We start from the raw sequence: 21,227 nt of genomic DNA, 5'->3' as shown, positions 1-21,227 counted from the left end.
CGCGCTGCCTGTCGCAGTGTAGGGGCTCCAGAATATTAAATTCCAGTGCCGCCCACCACCTGCGGCACTCGACACATTTCCAGCCTCCTAGACGACCCCAAATAAGGTTTCTGAGGTTCTTGCCGGAGCCACGCTATCCGCATTTCATTCTTCGCGCTCGGTTCTCCGCTTTCTGGGGTCGCGGAATGTCTGGGATTGTCTGTCTTGGACCTGGCAGGCGACGAGCGAGGGCGGGAGGACCCCGACAAGCTGCCGAACAAACCCACCGTTATGCTGCCCGCGCTGGCACTCGGAAAACCTTATTGGAGAAGATTTAAAATCCAGTGATTTGGAGGTTCTTAAATCATCCCCCTGCACCCGACCAACGCCCGGCGGATGAAAGCTTCTGGCAGGCGCCCGAACCATTCATTCTGAACTCATGGAGTCACCCTGCCCACGCCCGTTGTTTTCCAGCCCTCCTTCCGTTTTTCGGTAATTCCTCTCAGAAGGAGAAGCTCAATTCCCCCCCCCCCGCGACCCCCCCCCCGCTTCAAGCTCTTTTATTTCTCTTTATTTCCTTAACTTTCTCCATCACCCACCCTCACCCTGTTTCATGAGCATTGCTTTTTCTGCGGGAGACAAGCCTTAAATCCGAAAGGAAGTTATTTGTATAGGGCTTTATTGTTGAAACTACCATCCCGTTCTTCGCTTTTTCTTCAATTTCTTCCAAATAACCAAGTGTGTATTTTTTTTTCTATTTGTACTTGAGGCAGTTAATTGGACAGCATGAGAATTATTCATATCGTGCCTTGCTTCCAAGAAAAAGAGGAATCTTACTGTGTCTTTTCAGTTTCATTTCCTCTTCCTAAATAAGCTTCCAGGCTCACCAGCTCCTAAAAACAAAAGGGAAAAAATTAAAGTTGAATACAACACAGAGCTAATTATTCTTGAAAAAGATTGTTATGTCCTAAAATTAGCTTTCTCTTCAGAGTTTTATTTTAAAGCAAGGATCTGAATGTCTACTCCAGCGAGATCAGTGGTTCTATAGTAAGAGCTTCTAAAGACCCTCTTGGAACTGTTGGAACAAATACTTCTTATCTTTAGAGAAACACACACCACGGTGGAGATTGTTCACACTTGGCTGAATGTTCCTAGCTTCTGAAATTCGTAATAGGTGAGTAGGTGTTAAAAGAGTTGACGTGTTTTCATAGTAGAGGAAGATGATGATAAAGGAGTTTAATGGAGGCCTCTAGAATCTGACTACCTGGGTTCCTGTCTTATGATGACCACTTCTTGATTCTGAGAGCACCTTTCTTTTTCTGCAAGAGAGGCAGTAATTGTATGTATTGGGCTCCAGGAAGAGTTTCATCCTCAGTCTGAAAAATGACTTTCACGTGGCTTAACTCCGAGTTCTCAGTCTCAGCACTACTGACATTTGGGGCCAAATACTTCTTTGTTGCGGGGCGCTGTACTGTGTGGTTAGCAGCATCTCTGGCCTCTACCCACTAAATTCAAGGAACCCCCTCTCCTCCCACAACCAAAAATTTTGCCAGATGTCCCCTGGAGGGCAAAACCACTCCTGGCTGAGTACCATTAGCCTAGCACATAGTAAGTGCCCACAGATTAGGAGGCAGTATAAGGAAGTGCTTAAAGATATGGATTTCCAGAATGTAAACCTCAGGCAAATTTTGCTCCCATAAACCTCATCTTCAAAACAGGAATCATAATAATGCTAACTTCTTAAGACTGGCTAAGGATTAGATGAATGTGTGCATATAAAAGCAATTTGGATAATGCCTGGAATATGGTAAACTTAAGACATGAACTTCTATTCTCATTTTCTTCCTGTGGAGTGAAGGCATTGGACTAGATCAGAGATGACATGGCTTATTTACTGATACTCCCCTCCCTGCCTCATGCCAGACATCACAATGAAGTCAAGGCTGTGGCTTCCGCTTAGCCTAAATAAGGTAAATAAGCCCTCAGAATCCTTCTCAACACAATGTTTTAGGAAGCAGCTACTGATAGAGCAAGGTCAGCAGGTGATTCAGGTGATGCTGAATCACCATGCTGAAGCTACATAAACTTCAAGCCATTTTAAGAATAGGATCTTAAATCGTCATAAGATTAGAGCATCAATCTTCTTGAATGGTGACTACAAGACAAATGTGATGAGAAGGAATTATCACCTCATCAATGCCTTTTATGAAGGAAGGGGAGAGAGTTCCAGTATCTTGACTATAATCATACAGCCTATGAGTGATTAGAGGTTGGGTCTCCTACCCTCTTAAAGTGTTCCCTTTTGCCACTGCTACCACTTGTGGAGCAAACACTTGTCTGAAGCGGTGATGTAAACTGCCATCCTGTATACCCTTAATTCATTTTTGTTCTCCTTTGCTTTTATCTGGAAAATGGATCAAAGTATTTAGTTGCATAGGAACACCTTGTAAGCATTCTCTCAAAAGTGTTAGTCCTCATGACTGAGGAATGCACATGAATTCACCAATTCCTTCATTAAATAGAGAGAGACTCCTCCTTTATGTAAGGGATCATTGAGAGCCGGCATTTTAAGAGATCCAAAGTTGAATCAGTGGGTGTCCCTGCCCTCAACCTTTTTACAGTTTCATATATTGGGCAGACCAGACATGGATATAAATAACTACAATACAAGCTAAAAAACAGAAAATGTCCTAAGAGAGGTACCAAAAGTGTGTTCAGAGAAGGGAGAAATTATTTTGGGAATTAGGAGCAGAGAGTCACTTCTGCGTGTCTTTGTTGACATTTTTAACTTTTCAATCAAAAATTATTATTTATTACAATCAAGTTGCAACATCATTAGGCTTCCTCAATCAGACATAGCTCCTGCTTAGTTTAAGTGGAAACTATCAGTGCAACTAAAGGTCACAGTTCATTCTAACAGTCATTTTTTATCAGATATTTAAAATTTCTGGAATGTTCTAGAGGAAAATTGCTCAACTTTAGTGACAACAGACTGACTTTATTCCAAGCATTGACAGAACCAGTTTTTAGCACATTATACTGTGGGAGCATAAGGCATACATATACCTTATACATAAGGTATATATTTTATAAAAAAGGAACAAAAAGATTAAGGCACAAATCGGGGTGATGCTTCTACAAGGCAAGGAACAGTAGAGATTGCCAGCAAACCACCAGAAGCGAGGAGACAGACATGAAACAGACTCTTCCTCACAGCTCTCAGCAGGAATCAACCCTGCCAACATAGTGATCTTGGATGTCTAGCCTCCAGAATCGTGAAACCATAAATTTTTGTTATTTAAGTCATTCTGTTCGTGGTAATTTGTTATAATAGCTCTAGCAAACTAATAGAACCAGTCGTTCAATTCAACAAGGTGCCCAGAGCACTGACAAGGCAGAGAAGAGGATTAGGTGCAGTGTGGGTAAAGAAGTGCTGTGCAGGAGCTTACCCTCTAGTAGGGGAGGCAGATGTGGACACAGCGTGCAAAGTGGGCTGGCAGGCACCCCCGAGAACTCTACCAACTTCGCTATATGTGTTTTCCAAAGGACCCCTCCCTCCACCCAAAAGTGATCTATAAATAGTTTATACTGTTAGATTTTTTTTTTTTTTTTTTTTTTTGGTGGTACGTGGGCCTCTCACTGTTGTGGCCTCTCCCGTTGCGGAGCACAGGCTCCGGATGCGCAGGCTCAGCGGCCATGGCTCACAGGCCCAGCCGCTCGGCGGCATGTGGGATCTTCCCAGACCAGGACACGAACCCGTGTCCCCTGCATCGGCAGGCGGACTCCGAACCACTGCGCCACCAGGGAAGCCCCATATACTGTTAGCTTTAACTTTAAAAAACAACCAACCAACCAAACCAAAACAAACCTTAGTAAGAATAATAATCAAATTGCCTAAGGTTCTAAACCCATTAATAATATAGATGACCAGAACACATCCCAAGGCTCTGCACCTGTGCAATGTCTCCTTGGATCTCAAAGAAACTCTGCAAGGTGGGCTCTGTTTCATCCTCACTTTTCAGATTAGGCTACTGGGGTTCAGAAGTTTCACTTCTTGTTCCTTGTTACTTGGCTTGTATGAAGCAGAACCGAGTATGACTCAAACAAACTAACTCTTGACAGTGTTTCTCCAAGTTGGTCTGTGGACCACACCATGAGAATCACCTTAGTCACTTGTTAAAATGAAGAGTTTGGGGCCCAACCCCAGAATTACTGATGAATTAATCTCTGCTTCTGAGAAATATTTTTTGTTTTTCGTTTGTTTAAACAAATTCTGGTGATTCTGATTGAGAGGAACTACTAATGCAGCAAATAAACTCTGCTGCCTTTTTAGAGTTTCTCAGCACTTCAGCCTGTTAGAATCAGCTGAGTAGTTTTTAAAACTCCCATTTTTCCCCTTCCCAACTGAATCAGAACCCACAGAAGTTTTCATTTATAAAAACTGCCGAGGATTTGAATGGACAGCCAGCATTGAGAACTGCTGGTAGGGCACCCATGCTTTTAACCCAAAATATTGAGCTCTGTTTTAAAACCAAAAGACAAACCTAAACAACAGCAACCAACAAACTTTTAATAGCTAAAGCTTTAAGCCATCTGAAGGTACAAAGAGGATTATGATGGAGGAAGGGGAACAATGAAACAGTGGGCACCTGATGGGGGAGTCAGTAGAAGTCAAGTGGTAACTACTAATAGATTAAAAGACAAAAAAAAAAAAAAAAGGAAAAGAGGGAAACATGACAACATATACTGATTTCACTTTAATCAACCTCTGGAAATAATATGTGATTATTGTTTTTTTAAACAAAAACCTTGTTTAAATTCCTTTTTAAAATGAGGAATCAAATGGTATTTATGAGTGATGTCATGTCGTGGAATGACTGTAGGCTTTAGAGCCAGAAAGACCCTGGGATTAAATCAGTGCTTCTCCACCTGGTGCAAGACACCATTTTTTGTTCCCTGAGGACACTGGATGATGTCCAGAGACACTGTGGTTGTCACAGCTGGGAATGGGAGAGAGCAGAGCCCAGGGATGCTGCTAAACATCCTTCAATGCACAGACAGCCACCACAACAGAGAGTTATTTGGTCCACAGCATCAGTAGTGCTGAGGTTGAGAAACCCTGGTTTAAACGTTAGTTGCATCATCAACTAAACACACGCCATTGAGCTTAACCCCTCTGAACAGCACTCAGTCTTCCCATATGAAAAATGGGGAGAATAAAACCTATGGCACAGGATTAATATCTAAAACACTTAAGAAGTGCTTACTGAGCCTCCCTGGTGGTGCAGTGGTTGAGAGTCCACGTGCCGATGCAGGGGACACGGGTTCGTGCCCCGGTCCGGGAGGATCCCACGTGCTGCGGAGCGGCTGGGCCCATGGGCCATGGCTGCTGAGCCTGCGTGTCCGGAGCCTGTGCTCTGCGATGGGAGAGGCCACAATAGTGGCAGGCCCACGTACCGCAAAAAAAAAAAAAAAAAAAAAAGAAGTGCTTACTATGTGCCCAAGATATAGAAGTTGAAGTTCAGAGAAGTTGGTGACCAGCTCAAGTTTTCCACCTAATGAGTGGCTGAGCAGGATTAGGATCTAGTCCCAATACGATCCTTTACATCAAGGGGCTTCCAAACCTCCAGTTTGGGGGGTGTAGGGCTCGCTCAGCCATTCATTGGATGTACTCTTGTACTCCCATAGCCTCCTTCCTAAGAACTGATCAGAATAATGTACACTGGTTGGCAACAATTTGCTCATCTGGATAAAGATGAGGTGCCAAAAAAAAAAAGGGGGGGTAGCAAGGAACCAAGAATGTAATAGAACGGATGTGATGTCCAAATATCTCCAGGGGGTTGTAATTGCAATCAGCAGATAATAGTCTTACTGGATGTAAACGGATAAACAATCTAACATTACTTTTCCAGGAACAAAACCCTGATTCTGCTGTCCAGAATCATAGAGTCCCTACACCATACCCTTACTGTTGCCAAAACATATAACTAAAGTGCTCTGGCTGGAAGCTTCTTACTCAAATGTGTTTCTTTAACAGAAAATGACAGCTCCATTAATATAAACACTGAAGGTCCCATCTTTTTTTGCGTGGACATATAGTTCCATTGCTTTTCTGTCTTCAAACATACAATGCTTCTTTCTTTTCTTTTTTTTTGGCCATGCTGTGCGGCATGCAAGATCTTGGTTCCCAGACCAGGGATCAAACCCGTGCCCGCTACAATGGAAGCACGGAGTCTTAACCACTGGACCACCAGGGAAGTCCCTACAGCGCTTATTTCTAATCTTGAGAAAGATTTCATGAACATAAGGTATAAAATTCTAATTTAGGCATCAGGTACGGCTCTAACTCTGGACAAACTGACCAGTTTCCCTGGGTCCAGATTTACAGGCAGTAACATTCTCAGTTGTTAATAATAATAATAGTTAATTATTGCATGGATATTAAGTCCCCTGTGCTTGACATATACCATTATTCCCATTTTACGGTTGGGAAAACTGAGGCTCAGAGAGGTCTAATGACTTGCCCAATGTCACAGAAATAGAAAGTGACAAAATGAGCATTTGGAACTGGGGCTCTCTGAACCTCAAGCCTGAAATGGTTCTGCTACACACCAGCAGTGACAACTGTGATGCAAGTACAGTGAACTATCATGGCAGCTTCAACAAAGAAAAGGAAATTCCAGAAGCAGAACTAGCAATACAATCTTTAGGATGGTAGTTTGGCTACTTTGCAAAAGGCAAAGAGTGGTTAGTAAGAGCAGCAGGGAATTTGGGGTCAATCTAGACTTGAATCCCATGGTCAAGTTACATAGTCTCACAGCACTATATTGTTAACCTTTATAACATTATCAAAATTATAATTACATATTTTTGTATAATTATTTGATCTATCTCCCCTACACACTCCAAGATATTTGAGGGCCAGAGTTTTTGCTAACCTTTTTATCCCCAGGACCTAGTACAGAGCTTGACACATAGTAAGCACTAAATAAACATTGATTAAATGAATAGATGGATAGAGGGAGGAAGAAAGGAAGAGAAGGAAGGAAGGAAGGAAGGAGGAGGGAGGTCACTGTTTGATTTTAAGCAAGTCCCTAAATCTTTCTCCCCCCACCCCCATAGTAATCTTTATAATGGAAAAGTTTATAAATGCCCAAATATCCTCATCGAGTTGATGTTATATGATGTGGTGCCTAGTTATTATCTGTCTTCCTGTACCATGCAGTCTTATATTTTGACAGTGAGGAGATAGTCTCAGTACACCCAACGCTGTCACTCACTGTTTGCTGGGTGTGATTTCTCTCCTTGACCAGAGTTTAAGAACTGATGGGTGGGGATATATCCTGTATGATGCTTGAATCCCTTGGCACAGTGCTAAACTCGAGGAAGGTACTCAGCAATAGTTACTGCACCATAGTAAACTAAGTGCTCCTGGGGGTTTGCATATGTTTCACAGGCAAAGGGTGACTGAGACGTTTGGGGAATGGGAGAGTGGGCGTTTAGAAAGAGAATTATTTTCCTTCAGGTATTTTAAAAGCCACACTACCCTCTACAAACTTGTTGTTTTTGCCTGTGTAACTGCTCACAAGCAGTATTTGAGCATTCCCATTTCTCTGCACCCAGTAACTGACCTGACTTTCTGAGAGTCTTTTGCATAATATTGTTTAGGGGATGATTACAGTTGTCAATAATTTTATGGAGGTTTCATACTTATTCCCCCAGGTTTCACAATCCCAGGGTTAAAACTGGGTCACAAGTCAGTCGAAAAACAGGATTTCTCTGACTCTCCCACAATCCACAATTGCTTCATCTTCGACACCTCTCAAAGTTCCTCCTAATGAATTCTGGGATGTTCTGAATGTATTCATTGCAAAGCTTCTCAGTTACCCATGGTGCGACCTTTTCTTCTCTCTTTCTCTGTCTCATGTCACCACTGGGGCCACCAGCACCCATTTCCTACCTGTGTCATAGGTGTTGCTAAGAATTTGTCACATGTGTCTTGCACTGGCAACATCGCACAGATGTTTTAGTGAAATAACTTCTTCAGATTTTTATCAATATAGCTTGCTATTAAAATTTCAAATACAGAAGAACAAATAATGAAAAATGAAAGCCTTTCACTGCTTCCTTATAAGGTTTTATGTACCAACATTTATCTATATACATACATAACCCTACTAAATTCTATTTTCCACATAGCCCAGTCTCTGAATAATATTAGATTCAAAGAAAGTAGTTCATCCACAAAATATTAATGAAGAAGCATTTCCAATCCTTGTACCCATCTCTTGAAAACCCTAAAAGTGCCCCAGTTCAAACCCATACTATACTTTTCACGCTAGGATCTCTGATATGCTAACTCACAAAACTTTGTCAAGCCCCAATTTGTGCATATTTTTCTCCTTTCTTTTCTCTTTAACCTCCAGTTCTTTATTTTGTACACTAGCTTGATTTTTCACTAAATCCTTCCTACTTTCAGGCAGATGTCTTTATACTCTTCTGATTTAGCATCTAAGAGAAGGGTAAGGAAGGAAAAGACTCACTTTAGTGTATGTAAGGAGAATAAAGGAGAAAGGAAAGACAGGAATAATCATATATTAATAAATCTTATTCTGTCTTCCTCTCACACATTTTAATTTTTGCACTTTTTACATACGGGTTCATTCTACATGTACTAAACAGTAACTGGGGTTTTTTATATTTAATGTTAATATATAGCTACTGTGTTCATTATTTATTGCTGCATAACATATTATCCCCCAACTAAAAGCAACAAACATTTATTATCTCACAGTTTCTGTGGATGAGTTTCAGATGCAACTTACCTAGGCAACACTGGCTCAAAGTCTCTCATGAGGCTGCGTCAAGCTATTGGCTGAGGCTGTGGTCTCATCTGAATGCCTGACCTGGAGTGAGGTGGGAATCTTCTTTTAAGTTCATTCATGTGGTTTTTGGCAGGCCTCAGTCCTTTGCCACATGGACCTCTCAGCAAGGTTGCCTCAGGACACGGCAGTCGGCTTTCCCAAGGGTGAGTGATCTAAGAGAGAATGAGCGAGAGTGTGCACAAGACAGAAACCAAGTCCTTTTCATAACCTAATCTCGGAAGTGACATGTCATCAATTCTGTTGTATTCTGTTCATTAGGAGAGAGTCCGTAAATCCAGCCAAACTCAAGGAGAAGGCATTACACAGGGGCATTAACACTAGTAAGCAGAGATCACTGCGGGGAGGCCATCAGACACTGCCTACCTTATTCTTTTTAATTTTAGCACAGTATTCCAAAGTTTGGACCAACTGTAATATTTTAAACTATCAGCCATGATTTCTTGTTCATTTTCTTTAATTTTCTTTTCACTTCCTGCCTTTTATTTGATTGGTTCTACTTTCTTTTCTCCAGTGTTTACAACTTATGCATGGTATTTGCCTTGCCTAGTTGACATTTTAGTCAGGATCTGTATTTTGCTGCCTACCCAACGCTGAGGACAAGATGAGACTCTGCATGCTTTTACTGCTCACCTATGTCTTCATTTTCTTAAAATCATTTGAAGTCTTAGGTCTAGATCTGTGCTGTCTGATATGGTCACACTAGACACATGGAGCTATTGAACACTTAAAATGTGGCTGGTCTGAGTTGAGATGTGCTTTATGTATAAAATACATGCTGGATTTCAAAGACTTAGTATGAAGAAAAAGAAATATATTATTAATAATTTTAGAGTCATTATATACATATATATATTTATTATTATTTGCGGTACGCGGGCCTCTCACTGTTGCGGCCTCTCCCATTGCGGAGCACAGGCTCCGGACGCACAGGCTCAGTGGCCATGGCTCACGGGCCCAGCTGCTCCACGGCATGTGGGATCTTCCTGGACCGGGGCACGAACCCGTGTCCCCTGCATCGGCAGGCGGACTCTCAACCACTGCACCAACAGGGAAGCCCCAGAGTCATTATATTTTGATTATGTTACTGATTCTCATGTGGAATCAGCATTGAGAACAACAGATGGCTTTAAAATACACAACAGAAGAGGAAAGGAGAACCTCTTATCAATAGCAAACATGTCTATATTGTCCAAACCAGCGTAAGAGTGAATACGTATTTACCTTTTAAAAATAGGTCTAAAAAAACCCCAAAAACTAAAACACAATAGATCCATAGACCTGTTGATTGGTTGGTTAGAGCTTGTTTGTGCTCAGGAATGAAGATATAAGAAGTCTGCAACAGCTTTTTAAAATGATTTCACAATTAATTCTAGTCTCTTGCTGCAGCAACGTGAGTAGGAGCACTGGGACTGTGGGCCTGGAGCAGAACTTCTCGGATTGTTTTAAGAAAATGGCAGGTAAGCAGGACATGGGGGAAATCACCAGCTTCAATAAGGCCAAGCTGAAGAAGACGGAGGCACAGGAGAAGAACACCCTGCTGACCAAAGAGACCACTGAGCAGGAGAAGCAAGCGGAGTGAAATTTTCTAAGAACCTGGAGGATCCTCCACTCCCATCATCTTGGAGACCCTAGCTGTGATGTGGAGGAAGAGCCACCTGCAAGATGGACATGAGTGACAAGCTGCACTGTGAACCCAGGCACTCCTTGCTGATGCCACCAGCCCATAGGTCTCTGAGGGGACCCTCCAATGGGACTGCCAAATTCTCTGGTTTGCCCTGGAATACTATAGAAAGTTATTTGTATGATTAATGAAAATAAAACACACCTCGTGAGGGCTTCCCTGGTGGCGCAGTGGTTGAGAGTCCACCTGCCGATGCACGGGACACGGGTTCGTGCCCCGGTCCGGGAAGATCCCACATGCCGCGGAGCGGCTGGGCCCGTGAGCCATGGCCGCTGAGCCTGCGCGTCCGGAGCCTGTGCTCCGCGACGGGAGAGGCCACGACAGTGAGAGGCCCGCGTACTGCAAAAAAAAACACCCAAAAACAACAACAACAAAAAACACACCTCGTGGCATGGCAAAACAAAAACAAAAGCAAAAAAACAAACAAAAAACACCCCATTAAATTCTAACCCAGAGCAAAGATGAGCTCACAGAAACCTGGCCCCTTCTGACTTTTATAACCATGACTTTGGTCACAAGATTTCAAACCTTGAAGACGATTGTTTTTTAGGAAGATGTCTCCTCCTCTCTGTCCATTCAATCGATGCTGCTAGAAGAGTGAGGACGCTTGAGGTGAAAGGTTTTATAGCCTGAAGACCAAGAGTTAATAAAGCCTAACACAAACCCAGTATTCACAACATGCTTAGACAAAAAAAAAAATTTAGACTCTAATTTTCAAGTGCTTGTAATTTTTCTGGAGGGAGGGGTCGGTGAAGAGGAGTTCTATAGTAACTGTAATCATCAAAGAGGATTTAATAAAGAGCACTTGTTTATGTGCTAAGAGTTTGCGCAGACTAACTAACACCCCTTAAAGATGACAGAAGTGCTGGAAATCAGACCTCAGTACTACAATGAGCTAGAAACTCAACCACCTACAGGACTGGGACAAATAATATACTGGTAATGACAAATGACATACTGGTAATGAAATGTGTTGACAAGGAAAATCACACAATGTAAAAGTTATGAGTTAAGTTTTATTTGGGGACTTTATTGAGGACTATAGCCTGAGAGACAGCCTCTCAGATAGCTCAGAGGAACTCCAAGAGGTAAAGGGAGGAGCCAGGAGATATATGAACCTTTTTGTTGGGGAAAAACATGTAGTCAAGCATCAAAAGAGTATTGCTAATCACAAAGAAGAGAGATAGCTCAAGTTAATGATTTTAGTGCTTTTCTATGTATGGGAAGATGCAACAATCTGGGGTCACTTGAAATTCTTCCATAGATATTCATCTTAAATACCTAAGGGGCGGTATATCCAAAGCACAGAAAGTTTGCTGTTTTTCTCCATCCTGAATTTCCCTCAGAGTGCACTGTCAGTGGGCAACTGCAGTGGCTGATGGCTTGATCCTTGTAGAACTGGAACGGCAGGTAACATTTTTTTTCTTTACAAATTCAACAACAGTTAATTAAACCTTGTAGTGATCACTGTGATCACTGTGTTTTAAAAATTGCATTCACTAAAGGCCTTTCTACTTGACCATTTTCCCTAAATTCTAATAGCCACTTTCCAGTTTACTGCAAATACCTGAGTAGCACTGTGTTTTGCAGTTTAGCATTGAAACCATGCCCTATAGTTAACAGAAGCTTATAACTAATAGAAATGCTTGAATTTGTCTTACAGAACAACTGATAAGGGAACAGATTATTAAAACCCTTTTGCTTGTAAAAATATCTTCATTGATTAAGGTTTGGGTTTTCTTTTTCTTTTTTTCCTCTCTTTAATTGCATCCCTTCCCAGCTTTACGCAGCCCAGGGGTTTTATAGGAATTTGGAGTCTGCTCCTGCCCACTGCAGGCTGGCTGGGGGCTGGTTGGGACCACCGACCCTAAACCTGGGCCTGTGCAGATGTCCAGTGAATGGCCTTTTGATGTCAGAGGGCCGGAAAACTCCACTCACAGATCATGCTAAGCGCCTCCATTTTGAATATGCAGAAACATGTAACCCAGATGCATGTGCACGGAACATCAATTACCTCACCTTTTAACCTGGCTCCAATCACCTTTCCCCAGCCTAAGACCACCTGCTTATCCCTAAAATATCCCAATCCCCTGCCTTCAGGGAGGCGGATCTGAGACTTGTTCTCCTGTCTCCTCACTTGGCTGCCTTGTGAATAAACTCTTTCTGGGCTGGAAACTTTGGTGTCTCAGCGTTTGGCTTGCTGTGTGTCAGGCTGACATGGTTCGGTAACAGTATCAAAAGCAAAAACTGCAGCTATGTTAAAGCCTAGAGGAAGTGTATGTGAACTAATTTCCTTTCTAATTCTTCGACTCAAAGAAGAGGCTATAAAGCCTCCAGCCAGCTAAGGGCCCATAGCTGGGCCCATACCTCCCATATACTCTGCGTCATCCTTTAGAACATGTATCCTCAAACACCTTTTAAAGTGCTTTCACAGGGCAATCCTGTGGGGCAGGCAGGAAGTATTACTAACCCCAATTTATAAGGGATCTGTCAGTCAGGAGGGTCTTCCCTGCAAGTAATGGAAAACCCAATTTATACAATAAGAAACATTTATTATCTCACATAATTGCAGAGACAAAACTAGTTTTTCCACAGAGGGAAGGAAGTCAATTAAAATCACCACCTGACAAGATGAAATTTACATATCAGTTACCTACAATTTAGAAAGCATGGCAAAACAACTCAAAGACAATGAATAGGGCCAGAATCTGATAACTTGAAAGGGTATGCTGCAGACAATGCATGTTTTCCATTGAAATGCAAACATTTTTTGTACCTCCCCAAAGAAGTCATATAGTAGGTATTTGTTTAGCCATTTGGAATTTAAAAAAGAAAAAAAGGAAAGAAAAAGAAAACATCCATATTGAGAGTTACTTTTTTTAAAAGAAAAACTAAAGTATTTGGGTCATAAATCCTGAAAAATAAATAAATAAAAGCTCAAGAACGAAAGAGAGTGTCAGCACCTCAGGCTCAAGGCGACACCTTTGCAGGGAAGATGTTCCAGGGTCGGAACCTGGGTGACTTGAGGCTGGCACAGGAGTCCTCTGAGCTTGAGAGAAGCTGCAGAAAACAGATGGTGAGACCAAGTTCAGAGTCAGGATTCTGGGGAGCCGTCTTGCAGGTCTTGAAGATCTGAACAGAGCAGTTGGTAGAAGCCATAATGGTCAAGAGGAGTCAAAGAGCACGCTGAGGCCTGAAGTCAAGGAAAGGGGACATTTACTGATAACCTCCAGCATGACAAGCACTTAAACATACATCCATCGAATCCTCTAACAACTAAGAAAACTGGGCCAGATATCTTCCGCTTGCCTTTTCAGAGCCACTGCCCACCATTCTCCACCTTCCTTTGTACCCAGGACTACATCAGTGGCTCTCCACGTGTGGTCCCCAGACCAGCTGGATCAGCATCACCTGGGAAAGTGTTTGAACTGCAAAATCCAAGCCCCCTCCACCACCACTGAATCAGAGCTCTGTAGTTCAACAAGACCTGCAGGTGATTCTGATGCAGGCCCAAATCCCAGAACCACTGGACCTCTTTAAAAGGGCTCTCTTGCCCTCGGGATTCAAGTTGGGTTCATCAACAGGGAAGCCCCTGCAGAAGGTGAGCGGGAGGAGGTGCGTAAGCCCAGGTTACTTGTTCCCCCAGCTTCCCACCTGCAGTCACATCAGGGTCCACAAAAGGTGCTGCTCCTGTTGGGTTTGCCCTTTGACGTTACTCACTTCTAAGCTCTGGCAACCGACCCTGTCCCTCTTGTCCTCAGGTCTGGGGGTGGAAATGACACTCAATGTTTCTGGCCTTGAGACAATGCACTATCGCTGTGACTTCCTTATAATTTGTCCACAGCTTTGTAAATTGTCCCTTTATTAAATTTTACTAAACTCTTTTCAAAGTATCCATTTTAAGTGTGTCATTGGTTTTCTGCTAGGACCCTGCCATTTCTGCCATGACTCTCATTTTAAAGATAAGGAAATTTATCATCAGTAAACAAGCCCAAGCTTGCCCAGTAAGAAGCAAAGACAGGCTTGAAATCAGGGCTGTCAGGGCACAAAGTCCCAGCCCTCTAATCATAGAGTTGGTCTTTCTGGTGTGGCCAGCTCCCCAACCTGAGTCCTCTCCTTAATGTAAACTATCAGTTTGTTGGCATCTGACAATAGGATGGGTCAGCAGCCAATCATCAATCAAATAATATCCAAATTTTCATTATAGTGGAGTCTATTTTATATAGGTATAGTATATAGATAATATATAAGATATAGAGATAAATATAATATATAACTATATATAATATATAACTATATAATATATAACTATAGTATATAACTGTATATAACATATATTATATATAATATGTATGTATCTTCAGGTAGAGTAAGCTTTGAATAAATCATAAAGAGGTATAAAAATACATTCTGGTATCAAAGACTAAACATTGAAGGAAAAAGAAAGAGTTCTTGGGACTTCCCTGGCGGCGCAGTGGTTAAGAATCTGCCTGCCAATGCAGGGGATATGGGTTCGAGCCCTGGTCGGGGAAGAACCCACATGCAGAGGAGCAACTAAGCCCGTGTGCCACAACAAGAGAAGCCACCACAATGAGAAGCCCGCCCACCACAACGAAGAGTAGCCCCCGAGCGCCTCAACTAGAGAAAGCCCGTGTGCAGCAACAAAGACCCAACACAGCCAAAAATAAAAATAAATAAAATAAACAAATTTATAAAAAAAAAAACCCTACAAGTTAACTTGTGAAGAACTCTTTTTTTTTTTAATGAAGTTTTTTTTCTTTATTTTTTTTTGGCTGCGTTGGGTCTTCATTGCTGCACGGGCTTTCTCTAGTTGCAGCGAGCAAGGGCTACTCTTTGTTGCTGTGCGCAGGCTTCTCATTGCTGTGGTTTCTCTTGTTGCAGAGCATGGCCTCTAGGCGCACAGGCTCTAGAGTGCAGGCTCAGTAGTTGTAACGCACGGGCTTAGTTGCTCCGCGGCACGTGGGATCTTCCCCAATCAGGGCTCGAACCTGTGTCCCCTGCATTGGCAGGCGGATTCTTAACCACTGCGCCACAGTGGTTAAGAATCTGCCTGCCAATGCAGGGGACACAGGTTAGGGAAGCTCCTAACTTACAGCTTTAAAGTATTCTAATCTAGAATCTCAAAGGACTTCTTTGGAATTCAAAAAAGAAAGAAAGAAAGAAAAAGATTCTAAAATTTATCCAGAAGTAAATTTATCCAGAGTAAACAGACAAGTATAGTCAAAATAATGTTTGAAAAAGATGAAAAATGAGGGGAAGCATTTCTAACCAAACCAAACTAAACCAAACCAAGCCAAACCAAGCATACACACACACAGACACACATACACACACACTTAAAATGAATATCACAGTGCTAGAACTGACATGCAAATAAATGGCTCAGAGTAACTAGAAAAGCAAATTAAAGTATATAAACTAACTCAGCTTATTAAAAGGAAGCATTATAAGTCAACTAGAAAGAGAAGAATCCTTCAGTTAATAAAAGGAAAATTGACTTAGGTATCAGGGGGAAATAAATCTATTTAGATTCTCACCTCACAATATTATCCCCATGTGAATCAAAGGGCTAAATGTAGAAAAACAAAATAACAACAAAGCACCACAAAAATTAGAAGGTATATATTTCCTAACAGATTAAAAAGGCTTTTTACACTTAAAATAAATGGGAAAAATTACAAAAGAAAATATGATTCTACCATCTTAAAATCTATTAAAAGTAATTACAAGGCTAACAAAGTTATGAAAATATCTAGAACCAAAAATGCAAATTTTTTCTTAATATATAAATATTTTATAGAAATCAATAAGAAAAACACCAATATGTTTATAAAACAATGTGTAAAAGATAAAGACTGGCAATTAAGTTGCAAGCACCAAAAGAAATTTTTCTTAAATAGAAGAAAATTCAATCTCACTGAGCATTACAGAATGCAAATTTCACAAGAGGAGATTATGTTCAGGACCTTGGTGTAGACAAATTTTCTTTAAAAGGACACAATAAGCATTAACCATAAAGGGAAATAATGGATAAACTGGAGTCTGTTTAAAAATGTATCTTTTGCTCATTAAAACACAGCTAAAGAGTAAGAAGGCAACCCAAAGAGTAGAAGAAGAAATTTGATAACTGACAAAAGATTAAGATCTAGAATATAAAAATTTCTTATACAATTCAATAAGAGACAGACAACTTAATTTGAAAATGGGCGAAATACTTGAACAGTTTACTTACAAAAGAGGATATCTCCAAATGGCCAGTAAACATTTGAAAAATTGTTCAAGCTCGTTAATCACCAAGAAATGCAAATGGCATCAGCAATGATATATCAATACACAGCCCAGCCAACTTGCTAAAGTGAAAAAGACTGACATTATCAAGTGTTAACCCAAATTTGGAGAAACTGAAACTCTTAGACACTCCTGGTAGGTATCTAAATTGATATAACCATTTTGGAAATTACTGTCTGGCAGTATTGAAGCTGAATACGGGCATAGCCTACCGCCCAGCAATTCCACTTCTAAGGTGCATGACAACAAAAATGCATAAACATTGTCACCAAAAGAAATGTACAGAAATGCTTAAAATCTACAACTGAAAACTAACCAAATGTCCATTAACAGCACAATGAACAAGTACAATGTGATATACTGTATTTATAAAATGGAACATTACACCGAAATGAGAAAATCGAACACGGCTAGTTTATTGCTCTTAGAAGTCAGAATGGCGGTTATTCTTGTGGTAATAGTGACTGGAAGGAGCATGAGGGGGATCCTGAGGATGGCGAATTTGTTCTCTTGCGTGATATGAATGCCGACTCAGGTGTCTTTGCTTTGGGATAATCAGATACTTTCCTGTGTCTTTATCCTTCAACAAAAAGCTTAAAAATAACAATCAGATGACATTTTTAAATGATTTCTAAATTGGTAATTCTCAGTGTTGGCAAGAGTACAGTAAAACAGATGCTTTCATATACTGTTGGCAGAACTGCAAATTGATCCAACCAACCTTCCTGGAAAGCAAATTAGCAATATGCATAAAAATATTTAAAAGTCCATGCTCTTTGATCCATTAATTCCACCTACACGAATCTATCTTTTTTTTTTTTTTGCGGTACGTGGGCCTCTCACTGCTGTGGCCTCTCCCTTTGTGGAGCACAGGCTCCAGACGTGCAGGCTCAGCGGCCATGGCTCACGGGCCTAGCCGCTCCGCGGCACGTGGGATCTTCCTGGACCGGGGCACGAACCCATGTCCCCTGCATCGGCAGGCGGGCTCTCAACCACTGCGCCACCAGGGAAGCCCACAAATCTATCTTAAGGTAATAATTCACTCCAAAAAATGACAAGGAAAATTATGACAGTACACAAAACTATGTGTAAAACTATGTACATATAATAAAATCCCAACTATTTTAAATATGTTTAGAAAAAAAGAAAAGACTGAAAGGAAATATGCCAAAATATGACTGTATGGGCTGAATGTTTGTGCCCACTCCCCTTCTACCCTCCCCTCCCACTACAAGTCATATCAAAGTCCTAAACCCCAGTTTGATGGTATTTGGAGATGGCCTTTGGGAGGTAATTAGGTTCAGAATAGGTCATAGTGGGGATGGGGGAACGACTCTCATCATGAGATTAGTGCCCTTAGAAGAAGAGGAAGAGGGCTTCCCTGGTGGTGCAGTGGCTGAGAATCTGCCTGCCAATGCAGGGGACACAGGTTCGAGCCCTGGTCTGGGAAGATCCCACATGCCACAGAGCAACTGGGCCCATGAGCCACAACTACTGAGCCTGCGCGTCTGGAGCCTGTGCTCCGCAACAAGAGAGGCCGCAACAGTGAGAGGCGCGTGCACCACGAGGAAGAGTGGCCCCCGCTCGCCGCAACTAGAGAAAGGCCTCTCACGGAAACAAAGACCCAGCACAGCCCAAAAATTAATTAATTAATTAATTAATTTTTTAAAAAAAAGAAGAGGAAGAGATATGAGAGCTTTCTCTCTACCATGTGAGGATACAGTAAGAAGGTGGCCATCGACAAGCCACGAAGGACACCTCACCAGAACTGGACCATGCTGGCACACTGATCTAGGATTTCCTAGCCTCCAGGACTATGTAAAATAAATGTTTGGTGTTGAAGCAACCCAGTCTGAAACCATGCGCCACAGAGTTAACAGAAGCTGATAACTAATAGAAATTGTTGAACTTGTCTTACAGAATAACAGATAAAGAACAGCTTGTTAAAGTCCCTTTGCTTATAAACTGCCTCATTAATGATGAAGTTCGCTTTAGTTTTTTTTTTTTTTTTCTTTCTTTCTTTTCCTCTCTTTAATTGCATACCTTCCCAGCTTCACACAGCCCAGGGGTTTTACAGGAATTTGGAGTCTGCTCCTGCCCACTGCAGGCTGGCTGGGGGCTGGTTGGGACCACCGACCCTAAACCTGGGCCTGTGCAGATGTCCAGTGAATGGCCTTTTGATGTCAGAGGGCCGGAAAACTCCACTCACAGATCATGCTAAGCGCCTCCATTTTGAACATGCAGAAACATGTAACCCAGATACATGTGCACAGAACATCAATTACCTCACCTTTTAACCTGCCTCCAATCACCTTTCCCCAGCCTAAGACCACCTGCTTATCCCTAAAATATCCCAATCCCCTGCCTTCAGGGAGGCGGATCTGAGACTTGTTCTCCTGTCTCCTCACTTGGCTGCCTTGTGAATAAACTCTTTCTGGGCTGGAAACTCGGCGTCTCAGCATTTGGCTTGCTGTGCATTGGGCAAACGAACCTGGTTCAGTAACAAGTCTATGCTATTTTGCTATAGCAGTCCAAGCAGACTAAGACAATGATCAATAGTTATATCTGAGATTACGGGTGATTTTTGTTATCTATTTATTCTGTTCCAAATTTTTTGCAATCTTATGAATTACTTTTTAATTTTTATAAAGCATAATTACTCATTAATATGTGACCACATCCCCATTGTAAAAGTCAAACAATACAGAAATCAGAGAAACATAAAAACTATCCTTTAACATATTCTCTCACCAATCTGCCTTCCCCAAGTTTGGTTTCTCAAAGATAAGCACCAATAAAAGTTTATAAATATATGTAACTTTCCAGGTATTTTATTCTGCATTTACAAACATGCATACATTTGTAAGGAAATACACATATACAGAGTTTTTTAAAAATTATTGCTTACAAACAGACTTAGGGTAGCTGGATACTCCCAGTTCAGTGTCTTGTTTGACCCACACAATGATTTAAAACGTTGCATAGTTACACGAGTCGTGCTCTTCTACGACATAAAGAGCTTGGTACCTATTGCCATACACCTGCCTGGCCCTTAAAATTTTTGTCACCTGCTTGGCCTCCCTAGGCCTCCTAGGTTTTTGTCTTTGTCACCCTGGATCTCTTTAACACACTGCTCTGTAAAGTGCTTTTTTAAAGTATTAAAACACCAAATACTAAATACGTTAGCATGACAATATGTCTAGACCCACCTAGTTCTTTTCTATGTAGTGTTCCACAGTATGCATTACTTTTATAATCAAAATTTTGAAAAGTGCGTATTATTTTATTTTAAAGGAGTTTAGATGCACATTTCAAATTGATTCACGTTTCCTGAATATGTTTCTGTCTGCGTGTGAGCTATGAAGCAGGAATTCTTTAGTCTCTGTTTAATTTTTCATCAAAGATGGTTCGTGAAAGGGTGCATTGCTGAACTGGAAGGCATTCTTATACTGAACACTTTATCAATAAAGACTCCTGTTTGCACAGTGGAAAAGCAATATTATTATTTAGAAACTCCCTTGAGGAAATGTGCTTTTCACACACAGAATGGATTATTTGTCTAAATGTCAAATGACTCTTCTTAATTTTTGTAAATATCCTTCATGCCCAGGAAACAGTAGGTTGGATATTTTGTGACTCATAATTGCCTCTATTACCCTAGATATAGCTTAAATCTTTGATTACACTCAGTTCCATACATTTCTGTATACTGTCTTATGATGCAATCATTTCATGCCTCCTTAGTTTAAGTATTTAAGCCTTGCATCCCTCAAATATGGTAACTTCCTGGAGAAAAGGTTTCTTTTATCTACATGTAGACAAAATAAAACCCAGGCACCCACCTGGCTCTGTCTCATCAGGGAATTGCAGACTGATTCTAGCAGTTGAGAGTAATTAGAATCTGAGTAACTAGAATCTTGCTGGCATCTCTCAAATATCATTAGAGAGGATCCGACACATTGCCTATGTTAACATTTCTCCAATGCTCTTTCCCTAGTCCTCTGCATCCCATACCCTTCTCAAAAATCTGCCCGAAAACCTCTCTCCCTATAGCTCACTCTAGTCTCTCCCTTTTAAAAGCCAGTTCCCATCCTTGCTTCTTTGTTCTTCCCAACGGATTACCTGTAATCCATAGTTCAGGACCCTGGAGTAGAGGCAGACGTGGAAGGGAACGATCCCACCAGACGACACCAAAAGTGACCTAGCAGGAGGGAGGAAGACATGAGGGATGGGACAAGATCTAAATATTTTTGCTTAATAAAGTTTTTTTTGTTATTTTTTAAAGAAGATGCTGGGGGTAGGACTTTATTAATTAATTAATTTATTTTTGCTGTGTTGGGTCTTTTCTGTGCAAGGGCTTTCTCTAGTTGTGG

At 41.4% G+C, this 21,227-nt stretch overlaps 1 long non-coding RNA gene across 1 annotated transcript; it reads right to left on the bottom strand.

Annotated features, from left to right (window-relative positions):
- Nucleotides 1–566: 566 nt before the first annotated feature.
- On the bottom strand, nt 567–13,671 carry LOC309827086. The gene is made up of 3 exons (XR_014297171.1): nt 13,509–13,671; nt 8,805–9,016; nt 567–872 (listed from the first exon to the last, which is right to left on the bottom strand). It is a non-coding gene; the product is annotated as an uncharacterized lncRNA (long non-coding RNA).
- Nucleotides 13,672–21,227: the final 7,556 nt, after the last annotated feature.

This window comes from Grampus griseus (genome assembly GCF_964374135.1).
Source record: "Grampus griseus genome assembly, chromosome: 9".
In the NCBI taxonomy this organism is placed as follows: domain Eukaryota; kingdom Metazoa; phylum Chordata; class Mammalia; order Artiodactyla; family Delphinidae; genus Grampus; species Grampus griseus.
This window is presented reverse-complemented; position numbering and strand designations above follow the sequence as displayed.